This window comes from Anas acuta, chromosome 8 (assembly GCF_963932015.1).
Source record: "Anas acuta chromosome 8, bAnaAcu1.1, whole genome shotgun sequence".
Taxonomy (NCBI): Eukaryota; Metazoa; Chordata; class Aves; order Anseriformes; family Anatidae; genus Anas; species Anas acuta.
Window position 1 is genome coordinate 29720386 of NC_088986.1, and position 20485 is coordinate 29740870.

Here is a 20485-nt window from a genome sequence, read left to right on the forward strand (position 1 = left end):
GGATGTGTTTTGCAGTCCTCCCATGATACTTGGCAAATTTAAAGCTGTCACTGTTGATCCTGCTTCTCTTTGTATTAAAAGAATGTCTGTGGTGTTTATATTATGGGGGAAAATGCTATTTCTACTGATTGTATTTTCATTGTCTCTTTTCTTATGACTGTAATGTTTGCCAGCAGCTGAGGGGCCACTTTGATGCTTGCTCTGATGCCATGGTTTATTGTGTAGCACAGTTGAGCCCAGGGTTTTCCTTTCTAATCGGAGCTGACATACTGGGTAAAAAATAAAGCTCTTATTTAATTATGGTTATCTCATAGAGTCTGCGTTTGTTATAGCTGATAGGGTGCTGGAAACCAAAGTTTGTAAATACCTACGTATGTTCTGGTTTGTTTCTAATCCCAGCAATGTTTTGCCTGCTTCTGTTCCTCACCCTGACCATGCACATGAGCAGGCTTGCAAACCTGTTTGTGGAGTGAAGATAGCAGGAATATGTGCATGCTACAGCCTCCGCCTTCTTCACTGCTCCTGCTTAAAGGGATTAGCATCCAGTGAAGGAAAACGAATGAACCTTGTTTCAGGAATTCACTCGGGGAAGGGAGTAGCCAAAATAAGCAGAGCCTTGGTGCTGGCGGCAGAGACAGAAGCAGCTTATCTGGGTTCAGGTGTGTGGTGTGATGCCCGCCTCTGCCTTGCTGCTGCGAGATGTGTGCGGGTTCACCCTGGGTGCTGGTGTGTGTGGTCTGACCCTCTGGTACCCACAGAAAGACGGTCGCTGACCCCCTTCCCCACCCCTCTGCTGAGCCCATGCTGAATGTCCTTGTGGTGATGCCAGGCAGAATTTGAGCAATATCCACTTGAACGTAGCTATTCCTTTTCTTCCTGTGTCTCACGTTTATTTGCAAGCTGATGAGAAACTGTTCTGTCTCCATTTTGCAGATGGAAAAGGAGGGACTTTGAGAGGCTGTGTGATTTGTCTGGGATGATGCAGCAAATCATTGGGGGGAAAAAAAAAAAAAAGGACCAGGCCACTCCATGCAATTTAGGGGTGCCTTTAACTGCCCCAGGGGCTTCCTAGGGGGAGGTATTCCAGTCCCCAAAGAGACAGCTTCCCTCAAAGGAGTGTTCCTCCATTATTTCTGTCAGAGTATTGCTGCTAACAGTGGAGAAATGCAAAATGTATTATTCATCTCTCCTACTTATAAAATCAATACCTATGAAAATACAAATACAATTTAAATCAAAGGGCGCTTGTTCAGTGCAGATCCTACTAATTAGGCATGATTTCCCAACAATTTCTTAAATTATTTATCCAAAAGATGGGTAGCAGGCACTTTCTGTGCCCCAGAGTGAATATTATAAACCTCTTGTCATGATACAGCAAATGTGAAATGTGCTGCAATGCAATATGATTTGTAACCCCGATGAACTAATGCAATATCAATAGACATCAATCTGTGGAAAAAATCTGTCTCGTTATAACATCTAACGAGATACGTTGAAAGCCAATAACCTTGTGAAATGGACATGCCTTGGTGAAGGATACAGATTGTGCTGCTAGGAATCAATTAAGACTGTAATACCCACCTGTGATGGAAGTTACTGAGCCACCACCACCAAAAAAGAGGTTTACATCATGCACAGACATCCATCATGAAAGCAGCTCCTTCTTGGCTGGCGGCTGGCTCTCTGAGCAACTCCACTGTCATATTTAGGCCTTTTTTTCTCATGCTGGCATTACATATTCTAGTTCCAGAGTCAACATCTAAGCAATATTTCTCCCGTATCTAGTTAAGGACAATTTTAAACAATTCAAAGAGAAGAACAAATGGTTTTGAAGAGTTTTTGTGTACAAACTAGGAGGCAGATCTCCTGTAAAATGAAGGGTCTACAGTTGCTAGTCAATAACGTAGACCAATGCTCTGCAATTTTTAATCATAAGGACTTTTTTTATGCAGCCCCTTTGGGTATTTATTTTCAAATATAAACTCTCATTCGTATAGTAGGTCTTAAAAATTCAATCTCGCAAGCCACACAGCTACTGAAAATCATTAATTGCATTACATAAATGTATCTGCTCACCAAGTTGTTTTCTGTCAATGATTAAAAAGAAGTCTGAAATATTAGGTGTTACAATTCAGATCTTAAACCTCTCCTCAGCACCTTCCTCTACAGCCATTGTAGCGACCAGGCTGCTGAAAAAGGCAACAGGATCTTGAGCAAAAAGCTGGAGTCGTCCAAAGTGCCAGCACATTTCAGTTACTGCAGCAGCCTGTGATCTTACTGCACCTTTGGCAGTACTTAGAGGGAAGCAAGGCAAAGCCTTAACTTGGGATTTCATGGCATTTTAAAGTACAAGTCAGAATTTTAATGGTATTTAAACCTTCCTTATTAGTAGTACAATAAGTGTCTTTCAGCTAGTGTTCAGCAAATTCCTTCCTGGTGGTCTGTAAAAGGCAGTTCTGAGAGTTACAGAGCTGGAGACTGAATGTGGGGTATGTGGCCAGCTCGGGAGTGGGTCGCTCTGCTTGATCTGATGGGAGGGCTTGGAGCATCTGAGGAAGCGCTGCATTAAGGCAGTGCTACTGCTTTCCTTACCATGGGCTGTTCAGGTAGTAGTGTTGCATGAATATGCTGGTTATGGAGGATTAGATCACCATCATTCAAATGTTCTTCTTGTGTTATTACTGCTTTTAATTAATGGAGATTTGGAAAGTATTTGTCTGGCAGGTGTGAGGAAAAAGGTTCTGTCCCAGAGTGTTTATATTAGGAATTCTAGGTACATCAAGTGAAGAGACAGTCCTATGATAATGTTTTGCACTTTCTCATCCCATTCTTATTTAAATTAGAACAAACTATCTGGAAGGAACATCAAACATCGCAACTACTGTTTAGTGGTATTTTCATTTTCTTGTCCTGCCTAATTTCTTTCAGACATATTTAAAAAGTGTGTGTTTGTACATTAGTGACTGCAAAGGTTACCTAAATTAACACCACAGACTAATTTTGTTTTAAATGGAGGGAGGAGCACATCTGTTTCAAACAGCTTTGTAATATGCCTTTTGTGAGTTCAAAACACATATAGTAATGACCACTTAAGGGAGCTGCTACATGCACAACTACTTATTTGCAATAGTTTTAAGCAATGCAGCTATAAAACAGCACTAACATTTTGGTGCATTGAAATAGGTTCCTCCTTTCCTCTCCCCTTGAAAATTCAGCCTATGTCACTGTTTAATGGATACACAAACATGAGTTTGTGTTCCTCCCCACGGCAGATGTGTTATTTGCTGTAGAACTGTTTGGATATATCTTTTATATTTTGTATTCATCTCCCTTAGAAAGAGGCATGAAATGTTTTGTAGTTGTAACTAACATTATTTTTCAGCCAGGAATTTTTATAATTATATAGCACTATAAATATAATTGAGATAACTCTCTAGATCGTATCTCTGGATTGAATTGAGGGGTTAAAAGTGCTGCTGTTCATCACACCTGCTTAGGAAGGATATAGTTTGGAAATGATCACAAACATCATACCTCATGCAAGCCTAGATCAAATGGCTTACGTAAATAGAGAAATACGGCTTTTTCCATTGCTGTCCTTTCTACAGATAAGGATGTGTACAGCCTGCAGGTATCTACGGTGGGTAAACTGAAAGTAAACAGATAGAAATGTGTTCAACTGAGAAATTTCTAACGTAAACGGTTTTGCCTTAAAATGTGGAAGGATCAAAGAAATGCTTTGCAGAATAGATCCTCCATCTCAGGGAGGAGGCAGAGGACTGCAGTGGTACTGTCTGGCCTCTCTTGTAGTAGCGGGGGCTCGCCATCTGTAACGCACCTCTCCTGTGGCACAGGAAAGCGCTGTTAACATTCGTTTTTCAAAGGGAGAGCTGCGACATGGACAGAAATTAAGCAACCTGTCCATACACGTAAGGGAATTCTTTAAAAGAAAAGGATTTGGAGAAAGCTGTGTGAGGCTGGGGCTAACACCCTAAACCATTAGCCAATCCTTGCAAAATTTATGTTGCCAAGTCTGTTGCCACTGAAATCTGAAAGCAAACATTAGCAGCCAAGAACATCATGCTAATTAATTGCCTCAGGAGGACACCATTTCCAAGATCTAATGAAAGATGGAATCCAGCTCCCATATGTCCCGCTTTATAGCCCAAGAAAATGTGCCTGTATTTTTTGTCGAAAGAGTGAGCAATGTCCAACCACACATCTCTCAGCTGAATAAAGCTAATCACCAGGCCCAGAGACAGAAATGGCCGTTCATCAGCAACCAGACTGAAAAGCCAAACCAGGATCTGTCCCTGAAGAACCATTTTGATTTACCATGTTAAAGGCAGCTTCAGAAGGTGATTACTGAGCACCTCTCTGCTTTTATGTTAGGAGAACAGTACCCAACACTGTGCATGTAGCTACTCTGCAACCTTGCCAGTTCATTTAAAATAACAATAAAAAGAGTTAACATGTCATATTCTTGACAAAATACCGGGAAGAAGACAGAGGTCTCCATATCAATCAAGTCAACAGTATGTGCCAGCACTGCCTTGCTTGTTCTTGCTTGAACTTCAAATTGCTGTGAATCGGATGTTCGTACCAGGACACGGGTAGCTGCAGGGGAACGGTGAGGGCTACAGAGAGAGGTGTCCTTATGGGAGCATGTCCATGTCTCGAATGTGGATATCCTGTCCTGGCATGGCTCTCAGATTTGATCTCTAGAGGCACATGGACTATATTACCACAGCAGTTCAGACCCAGATTCTCAGGGTCATCAGGGAGCCTCACACGGAGCGGACCGGGAGGCCCCATGCAAACCGGGAAGTGACAGGACTGTGGAGCAGGATTTGCCAGACATCAGCGTACACCCCAGGTCTTCATCCACCCAAATGCTGCTAGTGTTTGTTAAATGGTCAATTTTTAGAAACGCTGAAATTTCTCACCTTCCTCCGTCATCCTTTATATATGATACATGTGGAACCGATGATCTGAAAAGAGTATCTCAACACCACGTTTAGTGGAAATGGGCACAGTGAAAGCAGGCACACATTGCACAGCAAAGTTTTTTCTTAAGTACTGAAGAAAATATATTTTATTCTGTCTATGTCGGGATTAAAGAGAAAAAAAAGTCAAGGGTCAAGGTAAGTAATTGTAACACAGCAGCCATTGTGCATTTCTTCACGATCTTTCTGGTTTGTAGAGAATAATGATATTTCTGAACTTCAACAACTTCCACACAGGAGGGCGCAGCATTTTGACAGGCCTCAGTAAAATGTTAAAATCATAAGGGTGGCCATTATGCAGCATGTGAGATAAAGTTAGACACAAGGTAGTTTTCTGAAATTGGGCTTTAACGTCACACTAGATTTTAGGTGACACAAAACTCCAAAGGCATTCCTGGTACTACTCCTTAAGGGATGAGATCAGCACTTAGGAGTGCATGTTTTGATGACACAGCTCAGAAAATTGAAGTGATTTTTATTATGGAAGGATCAAGGTGATAAGAAGCATGTAATACATGAACAACTCTCAGTCAGACAAGCCAAGAAAGGTCATAATCCATTATATTAATGTTATAAATGTTATCATAAATTGATAGCAGGATGGTAAACTGGTATTCTTGCACTTTTTGTTGTTGTTTTAAAGTGCTGCTGTTCTTAAACTTCACTCTGTCCTTGTAAGACAAGTTTAAATTTTCTCTCAGAATAAAGGACCTTAAAGATTTTCAACATAACGTAAGTAACATTTACATGGAGGTTAGAAAAGCTGTTGTATTTTTTTTTGTTATTATTATTTTTTACTTTTTAAAGTAACTGGCTGAAGTGTGTCAGCAGAATCCAAGACGCCGTGCATAGATAAGGGAGGAGAAACCAGCAATGCGATAATTCCAGGCTGTTTGGATGCTGTCCTCCATTACTTTATTTGAACCTTAGCCCCTTACTTTATAGGGCATCTATAAAGCAGGCAAGATTTATCACACTTTCAGAAGGTGTTCTGATGACAGTGACATTATGGGCCCTGCTCTCTGGAGCCAGCTGCTGTCTTACAGCTCCTAAATTCTCACTGCTGTTCACCAAAAAATCTGCACTGTGACTGTTGATCAGTCCATATCCTCATTTGTTGTGGTTACTTAGGATCCTTAGATCCTCCGGGATCTCCAATCATTTCTAGAGCCTAAGGGAGATAGATGTTTAGCTGGAGCAGCACACGCAGTGCAGCAGCAGCAACCACCTTCCCTTTTGGGTGTGGGTGCAGCAGAGGGGCCCTGGTATGCAGGGGAGTGTCTTTGCTGGAGAATTTACCTGGGGACCTTCCTGGGGCCTTTCAGATATCCACAGGGATCTGAGCAATGCCCTTGGGAGGAGGCAGTCCAGTGGCTGTCAGCAGCACGTAGCTCCTGGAATTACCCCAGCTCTTCTCACCAGGGGCTGCAACAGCACAGTGCACCTGAGGAGGCTTTCTTCTCACCAGCACCACTGCCTGGGGAGCTGCATTCACTGCTGACCAGTTAAGGGCCAGGAGTAGATCGTTGCCACCTCACACAAATCTGTTCCCACCACAGGCTCCCAAGAGAGGGTGAGGGGTGACCTCTGAGCCCCTCCAAAACCAAAGCCTCATGTCCACGCTCGCTAACTTTACCTGTTCTACGAGGGAATTACATCCTGCTGGAGCATGGACACATCGGAGGAGAAGCAGCAGCCCAGCTAGCACCGGACAGCTTGGTTTCTGGCACCTGGGGGAGCGGTGTCACGAGCTCCAGAAATGAAAGGGAAACTGAAGGTGAGTTACCACTTCTTGTGTCCAAGGGGAACAGCAGGGTGAGTACTTCTGGAAAGTGCTGTGCTGTATTTACTGAGCGCATCAGACCAAAGCCGTGGTTTTATGTCGGACTTAAAATTCAGCATTTCCAGCAGACTCATGCTGATGCATGGTGCGATAACATTGACGCAGGCAGGAGACAGCCACCAGTGAGTCACCACCAGCTTCCTCCAGACCTGGGTGCCTGCAGTAGGCATCCCGTGGCTCTGCTGCTCTGGCCTGTAAACATCCCTGATCTAGTCTAGCTTGTACAATCCCCAGATAAACCGTGTTTGTACCATGCAGGCAGATGTTCAAAGTGAAACCAATATGGGCGAACATGAACTGCCTAAGATACTGCAAAGCCTTACTTCAAGTGTGAGCATAATGCCTGGAACCACAGGCAGGAAAATACATTTACAGACTATCAAATTATCTTGGGATAATAGTGTAATGCTTTTCACTGCTGTACTGTGTGTTCTGATAGCCAAGCAAATAATACTACAGCTGGAAGAGGACCAGAATTTCAAAGAGGGGAGGTTTTATAAGCAGAGTGCTTCCAAAAGAGCGACTTTTTTTTGTGTGTGTGTTATTTTTGGGTTATGTTAAAAACAAATACGGTTATTTTTATGACTCGGAACTGCAGAGTAACACCCTATGATAAACAAAACCTTTAGACAGTTTGTCTACTTTCTAACACAACCTGCGAAGTGCTTTTCACTTGCTCATGTGAAGTTACTTCTCTCTGCAACACTATTCTTTTGATCAAGTGTGTTTTCAGAACTGGCACGAACAAATCAAGTAGCTAAACAACTGTAGCAGTTTGCAGACAGAAGTGGTTTGAATATAATTTTTTTTTTCAAGCACATTATTTGAGAAAACAGTTCCCTTTGAAATTTTGGGCTAAAGATATATTCTGTAGTGCTGTTTATGATCTCTCTAGAAATGTATGACACCTAAAGTGCTTTTGGGATGCTCCAAGGTATATCAAAGAGCATTAACTTCAGCACAGCTGGGAATGTCCCCAGATTCACTTACAAATACATATTTCTTATATACTGTATGTTAACTACAGCTAACATAGACTTGGTCACTGAGAATAATCCTCAGAGTAAGCCTATTAGGTGAGATTTAGCATCTACATGTTTCTGCTCACATCTGCTTGCCTGACATATGTAATCTGCCTGGATGTCACAGTTTACATCCTATTTTCATTGGAGGATAATGAAACTTGATCAGTGTCTTCATCTCCTTCCCTGGCTCTCTAAGAAATATTTCTGCTTGTCAGCTCCTCCTTACCAGCACTCTTTGCCACAAACCTTAGCCAGGTCCTTTATTAAAGTGGAGTACATGCAAAGCTTGCAAGCAATCAATTTATCATTGTTTGTGCAAAAAGGATGCAGCAGTGTTACTTCAAAGACAGTAAGAAAGTAAAGGTGGTATCATAATTTCCTAAACTGGATTTTCTATACTTCTCTCATGAAGTTCTGACATATTACTATTTTGACAGCAGCAGCTTTCTGAAGACTTATGTTTCCTTTTAATTCTTACAAAACTTAACTGCAGCCACTTCAGTAATTTTAGAACAGCTTAGTCCGAGAGGTAAATTAAAATTAGGGAAAATTAGACCGTTTCTAATGAGGTAGTTATTACACTGAATAATGATGATTATTGGTTCTGCTTAATAAAACTGTCAGCTAGTGCAAAATATATATTAAGTTAAATTACATTACATTATATTTCGATCAACTCAGAAATTCAGTGCCTTGCTTTCCCACAAACTGCGGGCATAACAAAATGTTAGACAGTGCTTCCTTTTCCAAGTACTTTGAAACGTGAAGCTTTCAAATAAATCCCTTTAAAGCCCTGATTTAAGGCCCATAAGATGCAATGCGGTGAGGATTCATGCTGACTGCAGTGCCGTGTGGGCCAGGACTTCACTAAAGCAAGTAGTGTGCTCTTCTACTGTCTGTGCTAAATATCTGCATAGTACTGTTGTGGCAGATATTTCACAGTATTCTTAGCCTGATAAAGAAAAAATTTTTGTCACATGCTTTCAGCCCCCTTCCTCACCAACCTCATCGCTTGCCAGCTTCCCTGCTCTTCCCTTTTTTCCCATTTCCCTGGTATATTCTGAAGTGGACTTCAGGACGTGAACTATACTTTTTATTCCCAGGTGAAAGCAATGGGAAAGATTATCTGTTAGCTAAAAATGCAATTCTGCTGTATAGAGCTGGATGTTGGAGTCCCAGACACCAGGGGGTGAGGCAGCTCAGAGACGTGGCTGGCCAGGGAATCTGAATGATCAGTACTTCTGTACTTAAGAGCAGGAGATGATATCAGGGTGCCATCAGCAAGGACTGCTGTACTGTGAGGTGAGCGGCATCCCTTTGGGATGGTGACTGCCTGCCTCTGCGTCATCAGACTGGCGGCAGTAAACCTCCAAGGGGAAAGAGAAAGGCAGGGGAAGCCCAGAGACCGTGCCTGCAACCATGCCTCTGCTGCGCAGGGAGTCATCTAGAGGGACAGATTCCTGTGGAATGCTTTGATGTAAACTAAGCCACGTTTTTCTTACAGAAAAGGTGTTTGCTGTATCTACAGTTGCAGTATAATTTATAGATTTTGAGAGATTAAACAAACAGTAATGACTGCATGGCTGGATACACACCTATGCCAATCGACTTTGTGAGCTGGGACATGGAGGCGAGCAAGTCTTTACTTGGTGCACCATGAAAGCTGAAGCACAGATTTTCCAATATAATTTTATTTCTTTGAGAGTGCAATTGCTCTTACAAACAGCAATGTGTTATCTCAAATGAGGATGATAACATGGTTAATAAGTCGCAGCACATGTAGTTATAAGGTTTTTATCATGCTTTGAAACATTTAGTAATCAACAAGATTCCTCCTTTTATGAAGCCCATTTTGTAGAGTTCCATAAACAAGGTTCAACAGTCACAATTTCATTAGCATTATATTGTTGCCATGGTAATGTGGTACCAATTCAATTGATGGGCTTTTCATCCTGGGCTTATTATAGAATTGCTGTTCTTGTCAAAGATACATCTATATGGAAACAGCAAACAGACTTCATAATCTGAATGTTAGCACAAAATTGCATCATATGCTAATTTGGATAGCAACATATCATGTTTTTGGCATCAGACCCAGAAATCATCAGAGATGAGATAGAAGTTACTAAACATCATACATGGCAAAGTCTCATTCCAAAATTGGGAAAATTATTTTCATTGTTTGCTGCAGTATCTGAATTTGTTATCACAAAAGTGCTGGCTCTGCTGTGACCGTTCTGGGCAGTGCTGCTGGGGGGACAAAGTGTTGCAGGTGGTAATATCAATGGAAAAAAAGCAGCATCAAATGCTGAAGAACAAAATGTGAGCTGAAGAGATGTCGGTCCTTCTCCTGGTCACGTGTTCTGCAGCATGCTTTGGGGGAATCGCTGCCAAATTCAATGCCTTGGTTTCCTTGTCTGTAAAATGGGGAAAATGACCCCTCTCCCCCTGTGCGGAGCACCTGGTGTATACCCAGTGACAAGTGATATTCTGTACCGCTAAACATTGTTATTAAGTGAAGTAGCAATATTTTTAACAGCTCCAGGAAAATACACTGCAGAGATCTACAATTTGAGAAATGTCACTGGAGAATCTGGACTCACCCAGTGAAACACGGAAGAGTTGGCAGCGCGAGCGTGCGACAGAACATATGCACTTACGGAGGAGAGGAGAGATATTCACCTCATTAAAAATCATGACAGTTTGTAGGGTGTTGTTTTTTTTTTTTAAATAAAGAATGTTGTAGGCCACAGGGGAAGTTGCTGCAGCAATCTGAGCAAGAAGAGCAACAATATAATATAAGGCAACAGCAGGGTGGCTTGTTTATTGTATATAGAAACATTTTCTTGTATTTTTTCACTGTTTTGTTGATGATTGTTTCCTATTTAGGTAGGAAATACCTTTTTCCATCCTGACTCACAATGTTCAGTCTATCATTTCTTAGTTTAATCATGTTGCGTCCTTTACAGCAGCAAGGGTAAATTATAGACAAGATAGTATTCAGTATAATCAAAGATGTGTTCCACTTTATATGATAAGTTCTGTCTGATTTACAAAGGCAGTATCTTCTCCAGCTGAGCAAGGAAAAAGAGACCTTCACTTGCAGATAAAAAAGCACCTCAGAGGAGAGGCTTCTCCTCCATTAGCATCCTATTGTTCATACAAAAAAATAACCATTGTTACTGCTATTATCTGTCTATTTGCTTTTACAATGATATACTCAGAGGACCCAGCTGAGACTGGGACCTCCTTGTGCCAAGCACAGCAAAAACACACGGAGACTTTATACAGTTTATAAGCTGAAGAGCCAGAAGAATGGCAAGAGGAGTAAGTAACTGGCTCAGGGCTGGAGGAGGCGGCAGTGGCAGAAGCAGAACAAGTCCCCAGCCTGGATCCCTTCAACTGGGATGCCTGTCTGTTAGGGGGATGGGAATACTCTGCCAAATTTTGAGGATTCAGACTCTAACTCATACACCCAGCCACGTTCTATCCCCTAATTTCAACAGCTGCATCTGTGCTGCTGAGCAGGGGCAGCCTGAGGCAAGGCTTGCAGTCAGACGTGCAGCCCACCCGTATTACCTATTAAAACACCTTCAGGCTGGCTCCAGGGCAACCCTGTTAATCCTCCCAGGGACAAAGGCTCAGGAATACCCTATGTTTTCAAGCATGTTCAAGGGCACCAGGGTCATGGTACCTGCCAGAAGAATATTAATGGGTTCCAACACCACAGCCGAGGCAAGAGGGCTCGGGCTTTCTTCCTGTGCGGTAGTGACTTTCAAATCCAAGCCTGAACAGATGGAGGGTGGGGAGGGAGGAGGTTTTGGTCACAATGGCAAAAAAAAGTCAGTTTGCACACGAATGTGAAGGCTTTGATAAGGAACATACATGATGTCATAGATGAGAACAGCATTGGCTTAGAGTTTTTCTTGTTTTTGCCCTCTCCCTTAAAAATACTTGTCATGTAAAATGGCTAAATGCTGGGGGAGGAAGGATTTGTCTTCTGATCAGTAAATAATTCCTTTTGCTATTTGGTGCCTGCTGACTTTACTGCTGTTGCAACCTTTTAAAATGCTTCCACAGAATCTCATTAGATTTTAGCTTTATTTTTTGTTGTTACTATTTATTAAGGAGTCTCAGAAGAGTTTATAGTTATCCCAACTTAACTTTTTAATAGAAACTTCAAATGATGTGCTATTGTGGATTTGATCTCATGTACATATTGGTAAGAATTCTGATTTGTAGTAAAATTTGGTAGCCGTGAGTCTGTTGTCACCATATTAATGAATACCAAAGCTGGCAGCTTTACAATAGCAATATTACAGTAAGCCTCTATTTTGAACTGTGGTTTTGCACAGTGACTGTGGTATTTGTGAAGATGAGGCTTTAGCACCCAGAAGTGATGCCCGTTTTGATGGGATCGCAGGGTGACGGGGCGTGGGCTGGGCCAGGGCCGCAGTGCTGCCTGGGGAGCAGGGGGGCAGCGGGGGCAGAGCCAAGGCCAGAGCCACGGGTGGGCAGGGCCGGGCAGAGCAGCTCCCCTGGGTGCATTTAGGAACCTGTCTGTAAAAACAGGCCCTGCATGGGATGCTCGCAGCTGGTGGAGGTTTCAACCCATCTCAATGTTGCAGCCTTGCAGCTGGCATCTCCCGGACAGGCCCTCGCCATGCGTGGCCACCGCGGAAGCAGCAGAGCTGCGCTCTGAGGGACCGCCTGGAGCCGGCAGCTTCGGGGGCAGCGCTGCAAGGTAGGGCCGCATGAAACCCCGGGCATCCTCCAGCAGTGCAGCCCTGCTGCCCGCGCCAGAAGCTCCCAGGTCCCGCTGCAGAGCCCCATGTGTCTGATGCTCGGTGACCTCCCTGCAGGTGAGGGCTGCCAGAGCGCCACCAGATGCACAGGCCACCGGCTTACCGGCCTCAGGGCTGTTGTTGAGGTCTTCATAGACACAGCCAAGAGGATGAGCAAGAAATAGTTTTATTTGTGCCACGACTTTTCTCGTTTTCTTTCCACCCCTTTTTTACATTGCAGGCTTTTTTTTTTTCTTTCTACATAAGCTAATGGGAAGAAATAATGTGCCCTGCTCTAGTAATTTAATTCAAGTAATTTGTTTTAATTCTTATTGGGAGCGTTGGAAAGTGAAAGCTATTGATACATGCTTCACTTCTGAAGCACTAGAAAAAATTACCAGAACAATTCCCTGCTGCTGATGGTTTAGGTGTTTGTAGGGAGAGGAATGAGCCCAAAGGGCTGGGCACACACAGAGGATGGGAGCTGTCGGTGGAGTGTGTGACAGCAAAGCTGCTTTTGATCTATTCCTGTGATTTTCCAGGTGAGCCTCGGACCTGCCTGTGGTTGGCACTGACTGACTTCGGCCCCACCACAGCAGACAGAACGACATCCCACGTCCCCTGGGACCCTGACCCAGCTCCATGTCCAGCAGAGATGCCTGCGGTGCCAGTGCTGCCTTCGCCCTGCTCGCTGCTGCCTGCCTGCCTCCTCCGCTGGGCCACGGCTCGGCCCAGCCCCGTCCCCACGCACTGCGCTGCCAGGCCGCCTGGCATTTCCAGCCATCACAACGTGCAGCGAAAATGCAATGTGAAACTGCTAGCGTGGCATGAGCAGGCTGAGCTCGGTAGAAGTGCAATTAAATAAAAAGTCGTGCTGTAATACTGGGAGGCTGATTGGAACCACAAGATACCAGTGTCGTATCCTGCGGCTTTTGTGTTGGTAGATGCAGATTTTAACCATTAGCATTTAGCTATCCAACAGATAACAACCAGAGGAAATGGACCTGGGGATCTCCAGTTGTGAATAATAGATACATTTTTGCCAGTAAATTGTGGACCTGGTAAACTGCCAGAAGGAAACAATTGTTGAGATATGGAAGAATACAATCAGGCATTTAATATGTGTCAGCTTCTAACTATGTGTAACTTAAAGACACTCCCTGATTACTCACAATACATTTAAAACAGTATGTCAAGAGAGCTCTGACACCAGAGAACCCTTGCGTGGCTCTGTTGCCAACTCCAAATTCAGGCAAGTAAATAAATAGCAATCACAAGACTCAACTGACGTATCTGTGCGAATGGTAACAAACCCAGGGCAGGTATCACAGTATCTAGGTTTGGTTAGAATGCTATAAGAAAAGAATGAGAAATAAGTAAATAATATGGTAATGTAAAATGTACCTGTTATTAACTTCTATAAAATCTTAACAGCTAGGATTTTAGAATGTGGTATTTAGACAAATGTAAAGAGAGCAACACATTAATTGGGTTTTTCTCCAGAGCAAAATGAAATCGGCATACAGAGCAAATTATAATACTTAATACTTCTAGGGCAAATTCCAGTTGAGGATCATGAAGTAATTTGAAAATATTAATGAATTAGCCTCACAGCTAGCTTTCAGGTAGATAATAATGATAATTATTACTACAAACAAATATTATAATTCTTGCTCTGAAATGAAAATTGAGGCACAGAGATTTTATGTATTTGTCCAAAGTGATTTACTACTGTAACCATCCTTCTCTAGAATTATTGTATGTGAAACGTATCCTTTTCCAAATACTGTATGCGACATGCTATTCAGTTTTTGAGCTCTAAAAGCCAAGCAGCTGAGCTTCCTTATGATACAGTGTCTGTGAACATCTCCATTTGCATTTGAATTCTCAAGCAGCAACAATCCTGCTTAAACGATATAAAGAAAAAAGGAATCATGAAAATCAGAGCAAAATCTGTCAAGCACCCATCTGTGAGTGGGTATCAGAATATCGCTAAGATGCTTTGAGGAACAAAGTTCACTCCAAGTCTAACACATAGTACTTTTTGTCTACAGAATTAATTCAAGATGGGTGAAATGAGGGCAAATAACATGAAAAACTGTTCCTCTACTGACAAATGCAGGAAAGCAGTATCTCTGCTGCAAGGGTGATCTTGTATTTGGTCCATGCACACTTGCTTAAATACGAAAGGGTTTGCATGGCAAAATACTCAGCATGTTCACATCTCCTTTTGATGGGCATGCATACCTACTGCTTCCTGGGGAGTGTTGGAGAGAGAGGGCTCTCTGGCCCTGGTAGGACGAGGACTTGGGTTATGGATGCTTGTGGCAAAAAGCAAGCTTTCATAGCCTGCTACCTGAAGCAGTGCGGAAACAAAAGGATAGACTCCATCCTGGTGTTGAAAATACTGCTGAAACCACATCTATTTCCTCCTGAACTGGAATGCATAGAAGTTAGGAACACTAATTTGGTAGGCTATTTGTATCTCCTCTTCAGCATATAAATTCCTGAGAGCCTTCGTCTTAGCTCTTTGCCCTCACACATGCGCATTTGGAATTAACTACAAGAAATAGGAGAAAGCTGGCATTAACATTATTCTATTGCACCATATTATTTTTCCTTCAATTTTTCAACTGTTAGAGTATGCAAATGTTCAGTTAACTGGTCCTCATGTTTTCTCTTTATTGAATTGCTTTCACTATGGCAAATAAATATTCATAAAGAAATGTGGACAATAAATCATTTCCAGTAGTTCAAAGCCATTTTCGTTCTAGACTGCATATATATTCAGCTGTGACTTGCTTTTAATATTTCATTCAAAAGACAGACTTGTAGAAGGACAATAATGATAATGTGTCAAGTAGTAATTAAAACAGGGGTTAATGATTAAAAACATTTTGATCTACATTATGCTCTGTCAAACTCTTCATTTCCTGTGTTTGCTAAGATGACTTTCCACTTGCTTTATACAGAAAGTCAAAATAAACTTCTTTTGGAATACACTACACAGAAGAAAAGATTTCAACCCTGAGTTTGTGAGGTCCAGAGCCCTTGCCATCTGTGGACTTTGGGTATATTTTCTCTACCACATTAGCAAGACAAAACTTGGGCAGGCACTGTTCCTCCCACTCATGTTGTGACTTCTCTGGGAAATAGGCCCACACGCATGGCACAAGGCAACCAGGAGCCAGCCCAATGTCTAAAGGCAAACATAACCTGTCTCACCATTTAGATTTATGCTAAAAGCTGCAAAAGAAATGCAAGTTTTAGATACGTGTAGTTTATACATTTTTGGGGTCTTGGTTCAAATCCAATTATCAGAGATAATTCCTTGTCTCGTTATGAGTTTTGGCCACCTAAATATACCCACATATTTGGCCCAAACTCGTTATCTGTCCTGATTTGTTGCTGATTTTAGGCCATGATTCAACAGAGCACTTATGTATAGACTTAAAGGAATTGATTTAAGAAAGCATTCTTCTTTGTGTTTAATCTTGGGCAAACATTCAACTTTAAAATCGATGGGACTTATGATCAGCCCTGACCTTGGGGTCTAAGTGTTTGCTGAATCAGTGCATTGACAGAAACGTACTGGAAAAGATAATATCCATGTCTAATCAGAATTATAGTCTCTACTTTCATGGGAAATTACCCATAGATAACACATTATTCTGCTCAAGAAATCCATTTTATAGCAGTTATTAGAAAACCTTAACTCACATGTTCTGTTTATGCCAGAGATACCAGAAGAACCGTGCCTTTCCTTGACAGTGTATCTGAACTATACTTTAAGTGAAAAAATAAAATGCAGGGAGCGTGGTAGCACAAGGGACCATTCATAGTTATTTACTAAGACTTTCCCAATTGCCTGCTGCATGCTGTCTTTTGGGAGATAGGCGGATGGATGGCAAAACAAAGCGGTTCTGAAATCCCACAGACTCAAAGACAATTGCATGTGAAATACCATATTATGCACTATCATACAAATGAAACTCCCTTCTCAGAACCACATTCATAAGGGATGCCTGCCTAGTCTACATATGGAATTTTGAATGATCACATGTTTTTATTAGACTGTGAAAACGAGAAGAGTAAAAAGTACATGTTTCTGATATTGTAGTATACAGGCTATACAAATGCAGCTATGGCTGAATCTATGAGGTTACAAAAAGCAGTAGGTAAAATAATTGATGTTATGTTTCATGAAGATTTTGCTTCATGAAAAATCTTTAATTTTTTTTTTAAATCTTTTTAAGTTTTTTAAAATATTTTTAAATCTTTTTAAAGATTTTTCACACAAGTCATATTTATTGTAATAAGAATATGGCAAACAGGGGCTTTTAGGTGTGGTTTATAGAGTTGAAATGCAGGCATAGGAGGGGAAATAAATTATGATGGATCCCATCATGTCATCTAATTTAATAAACAATGAGCACAGAGATCATGAGGAGGCGCAGGAACAGCCAGCAGGTTCTATCTGTCTGTACAGCCACGGAGGGGTACTGTCATCCGCATTACTCCACTGCTTTATGGGTGCAGAGCTTAAGAGTAAGGAACATAAGGAGCATAAGGAACAGCTGTACAGCAGTGACCAGACTCTGTGGTGGAGACTCTCACAGTTACCTGTATCTACCCTGATGCTACCTACTCTTACTTTAACAGTGATGAGTCAGGAATATGCAGCTGCAGTACTTCGTGCTTATCGCATGCAAGTTCTCCATACTGCCTGCAAGCCGCTGAGCCAAGGTCCCATAAACCAAAGGGCAGAATGTAGAGGGAAAGCACAGAGGGACAGGACCTCCTCCTGTATAATTCTCAAATTACCAAAAATAAAAAAGATTGGAGCTCCTGCCCCTTGTCTGTCATATCACCTACTCTACCCCAGAAGAAGGTGAAGTTAGAGCAAATCTGCGCTCTGAAGCAGATGCTGCTTCTGATAGGCTTCCCCCACATGGAGATGAATTGGAAATAATTTGCTTAACTTTAGATCACCTGTTCTCAATGAAATCATTTAGTGCCTAGCAGGAGCACTAAGCTTATAGTACTCAAGGTGAGGAGTAATAGGTCTTTGCTGGCCTGAAAGCCTGTTCCAACATGAAGGGTCACTAGAAGGTGTAATAAAGCCACACCATAACGTTGGGGTCCTCTTCAGCAGTTCTTTAGTTTCTGATGGAGTCTTTCTGACTTGGAGTTCTGGTTTAGAGGTGAGCTTTATTGTTGATTTAAGGGTCTGGGGTTTCAGTTCTTTAGCTTTCCTGATATCTTTGATTATGATGTTGATTATGATGTTGTAGTGGTATTTCTATGGTACCTATAGCTTAAAGATCACAGGAGAAAAAAAAAAAAAAGAAAAAAAAAAGAGAGAGAGTGTGTTTTCCCTCAGTTTGGTAGTATTTACTGTTATGCTTTTTGAGGAATCAGTGACCTGCTCTGCTCTGTACCAACCACTATCCCTGTAGGAAAGTACGTATTTGTCATATTTGTTCTCATTTTTAACTTATAGATATCACTATTTGCATCTGAAAGTCCCTTTAGTCTGCCTTTTGGCTTTATTTTCTTGTTTTGCTCCCTAATGTTGGGCAAAATTCTTAATAAGTATTGATTTGCACCTATTTTGGCACAGACAGGCTGACCTTTAACTGAAGTGCTGGCTGCTTAACTTTACGTCCTAATCACTTTAGCTTTCTTCATTATCCTTCTTTTACTAGAAGGCTAGCTTACTGTTTTCTGAACATATAATTTGAAGAAAGATGCTAAGCTATCCTGATCAGAAGGCAGGCAGGCATACAGATGCTCAGAGTTTATGTTTTTAACAACAGTTTAGCACATACTCTTGTAGCTCCCCATGGAGCAAAAAAAAAAATTGTTCATTGTGATGTGTTATATCAGGTTAACTTCACACCCTGCTGTAGCACTTAAGTTAATGTGAGGTGAAATGCAACACAGAGTAACTTCATATGGAAGAAAATACTTCTTAATACTCGTCTACAGAGGTGGGGAAAGGAAAAGTATTTTTCTCCTCTTAGCATATTTCCTCTTTTTCTAATTAAATGGAAACTGTGAAGCTACTGAAGATAAATTGAGTGAAAGGAACCTTGATCTGTCCTGCATTGCAGTTTAATTTTGTTACATCCAAAGCATGTTTATCAGAGGGATATTTGGTTGTGACACTTTTCCTTTTTTTTTTTTTTTTTTTTTTTTCTCCAGTGGTCTGGACCTTCCATAATCAGGAGGATAATTCCAAGTTATAACAGATGCAGACCGTCCCCTAAGACTCAGGATCAATCAGACAGAAGGTGAATGTTCTTAACATCTTAAGGTTTACTTTGGTTTAAAAGTCTGCTTTGTGTTCTGCAGACTGATTAATTACTAAAATAAATGTTGTAAAAGCAGCTGTAGTATGCTTGAAAAATAATGAAATTAGATTGAGTTTATATTCAAATGTGAACAGTTCACCACAGAGAAATAAGAAAAGAGGAGTCTACTAATGCCATGACAGTTGAAAGAGAAGAAGCTCTATATGGTAAAAAGGGCAAGTGAGAAGAGAGGATGAAGAAAGGGAGGTAGAATGGAGATGAGGGGAAGAGAGAACAAAACAGGGGACAAGGCTATTAAAGGCAGAAGCTTATGCCAAAGAAACATGCAGCCTTGAGGGGGTAAGTCTGTGATATGGCAGAAGAGGTCTTACTAACTTTCAGAGATGATAAAAACACAATTGGAAAAGGAGGTGTGACAGCTGGTAGCAAAAATTTAGAAGGAAACTTAGAGGAAAAACATAAGGCTTGCTCTCATTATTTATATATCCTCCCACATCCCTTTCTTTTCAAGATACCCTATGGCTCTGTTAATGTAGAGGTACAAAGAGCACAAGTAGACATAATGGCTACCGTTTCTGATGTATCTTGAGACTAGATAGTTTGATTTGAGATACTAGTTTTCTGAACATGAGGTACAGGTAATTTATAAAAGCATAAGGGAGGGGGGAACTACTGTGGAGTGTATATTGATAGCAAGAGTGATATCTGTATTGTAGAAATTTCAGGTGCTCAGTTACTTAAATACGATTCATGTTGTTACAATATTAATATTTGGCCCACATAGCCAATCAGGTTCACATTTTGAGTACTTTTCATTTTTTATATTTGATATCGCTGTTGTCTTCTGTGGAAGAAATGTAAATCCTACAAGTTCAGATATAATGAATTTCAGATAAAAGTTGGACTAGAAGAAACTACACATGCTGTTTTAATGTAATCAAAACCAGGAACCAGTCTGAATTGATCCTGTCTTCAGTGAAATTATCTGTACTAGAATGGGTCAGAGTCTCATGGCTTTGTCTGCAAAATGTTTAAAGGTCTCTTGAAAAACTGATAGAAACTTAGCTTTTGTTGTGGGTTCATCTTTGCCCCATGAATACACTTATGTCAACACCTCCCTGGTCACAATTCTGGGTGCTTGGACTCTGAGAAGGTGCTGCAAGGAGCATGTGTTGGCTAAAACTGTGTTTTGGGTTTTAAAAAGCCTGTTTATTATACTGCTCTTAAGGTAAGAGCTGTACCCTTCCTTCTGACTGACCACTCCAGTAGTTACTTAAAAAGCCTACAGGAGTTACTGTTAGCATGGTTTCAATATCACTCATGATATAGAAGTTGCTGTTCTTGCTTATTTTCAACTCCTTTCACACACCATATTCCTTTAAGCTCAGCTCCTTGAGGGTGGTGGGACATGACTGCTTGTGGAGTCAAGGGCTATTTAGCCATCCAGAAAGATGGTTCAAGAAATCTTAATGCAGATGGATGTCTCAGTAGGCTCATGTCATATGAAGTA

General features: G+C 41.5%; 1 protein-coding gene and 1 long non-coding RNA gene across 3 annotated transcripts in view; both read left to right on the plus strand.

The window, feature by feature from the left end:
* The window catches only part of LOC137860388 (uncharacterized), a 42217-nt gene extending 26797 nt beyond the window's left edge, over positions 1–15420 (plus strand). For both annotated transcript variants that reach the window (XR_011098876.1, XR_011098877.1), the window contains exons 4-6: positions 6566–6783; positions 12503–12618; positions 13201–15420. This is a non-coding gene — a long non-coding RNA (uncharacterized lncRNA). The remainder of the gene's footprint in view (positions 1–6565; positions 6784–12502; positions 12619–13200) is intronic.
* A 2293-nt stretch (positions 15421–17713) lies between these two features.
* Positions 17714–20485, plus strand: part of DPYD (dihydropyrimidine dehydrogenase) — a 355462-nt gene continuing 352690 nt past the window's right edge. The window contains exons 1-2 of the mRNA XM_068690107.1: positions 17714–17862; positions 18866–18954. The gene's annotated coding sequence lies outside the window, so the exon portion shown is untranslated. The remainder of the gene's footprint in view (positions 17863–18865; positions 18955–20485) is intronic.